The sequence below is a fragment of the Nannospalax galili genome, unplaced genomic scaffold, assembly GCF_000622305.1.
Source record: "Nannospalax galili isolate Female #2095 unplaced genomic scaffold, S.galili_v1.0 scaffold191, whole genome shotgun sequence".
In the NCBI taxonomy this organism is placed as follows: Eukaryota; Metazoa; Chordata; class Mammalia; order Rodentia; family Spalacidae; genus Nannospalax; species Nannospalax galili.
In genome coordinates, this window is record NW_008331484.1 from 6,335,903 (window position 1) to 6,337,521 (window position 1,619).

General features: G+C 35.7%; 1 protein-coding gene across 1 annotated transcript in view; it reads left to right on the forward strand.

Moving 5' to 3' along the window:
- The window catches only part of Cep290 (centrosomal protein 290), a 106,805-nt gene that overhangs the window by 76,823 nt on the left and 28,363 nt on the right, over positions 1 to 1,619 (forward strand). The window lies entirely within an intron of this gene.

Genomic DNA, 1,619 nt, shown 5'->3' on the forward strand with positions numbered 1-1,619 from the left:
GACTGAACTCCCCAGTCAAAAGACACAGTCTATATTGATGGATTAAGAAACAAAACCCATCTTTTTGTTGTCTGCAAGAAACTCATCTCACTTTCAAGGACAGACACTATCTCAAAGTGAAAGGATGGAAAAAAATATACCAAGCAAATGGCACTAAGAAAAAAGCATGCGTAGCAATCCTAATATCTGACAAAATAGACTTTAAACTGAAACTAACCAGAAAAGACAAAGAGGGCTATTTCATTTTGATCAAAGGAACAATCAATCAAGAAGATATTTCAATCATGAACATATATTCACCAAACTCTGGTGCACCCAACTTCATAAAAATAATACTACAGGACTTTAAGTCCCAGATTAATCCCAAGTCATTAATAGGAGGGGACTTCAGTAGCCCACTGTCTCCAATAGATAGGTCAACAGGGCAGAGAGTTAACAGAGAGACATCTGAATTAAACAATACCATACATCAAATGGTCTTAACAGACATCTACCAAGTATTCCACCCAAGCACCAAAGGACATACTTTGTACTCAGGACCCCATGGAACCTTCTCCAAAATCAACCATACACTGGGGCACAAAACCTCAACAAATACTAAAAGATTGAAGTAATTCCATGCATTCTATCAGACCACAATTCAATAAAGCTTACAGTCAACACCGGTAGAAGCCCTAATCACCACATGAATGCATGGAGATTAAACAACACACTCCTGAATGATGAATGGGTCAAAAGAGAAATGACTGATTTAAAAGAGCTATATGCATCAGAGATTTAGTCCAGAATTTTTTTTTTTTCTTTTGGTTTTTGTTTTCTTTTTGAGATTCACTATGTAACCCTGTGAATACACTGGGCTGACTTGGAACTCACTATGTAAATCAGGCTGGCCTTGAACTCACAGAGACCCACTTGCCTCCTCTACCAGTGTGCTGGGAGTAAGGGTGTGCACCACCATGCCCCACTGTACATCAAATATATAGAAAAGAGAACTTTTCTCCCATCCTTTCCTCTCCATATAGAGCAGACTCTGGATGGCATTCACCTTTGCTATTTTTTTTTTCCTTCTTAAAGTCTTTTATCACTTTTGCTTCCGTGTTCCATAATTAAAGGGTAATGTTGATTATACAGACTCGTTCAGTCCTAGTGACCGATTCCATTCTATTCTGCAGAGTTATTTATGTATATGCCTCATACTCCTAACTACTGTTTATATTTCTTGAAGTACTGATTAGTCCGTGTGTGTGTGTGTGTGTGTGTGTGTGTGTGTGTGTGTGTGTGGGGCCTCTCAACTGTTACTCAGAAAAGTTTTGGCAATTTTAAAAGCATGCTTATTAGCTGATTTTAGTAAATCAAGTAAAAAATTAATTTGGAGGTAGCATATTGAAGGGTCTCTAGTATTAGAGAAGATTGTTTTAATTCAAGAAATCTTTGTTAAGAATTTTACTTGAAACTATAATTCTCAACCTTTTAGATATGATATCCCCCATTTATAGTAAATACATTTATAGTTTCATAATATCCTCTATGCTATTCCAAATAAAATTTATGGTTAATGTAAACTTTTAAAATTTCAAAAATATTATAAATGTCCTAAATAAGTTATGTAGGAGAAGAAT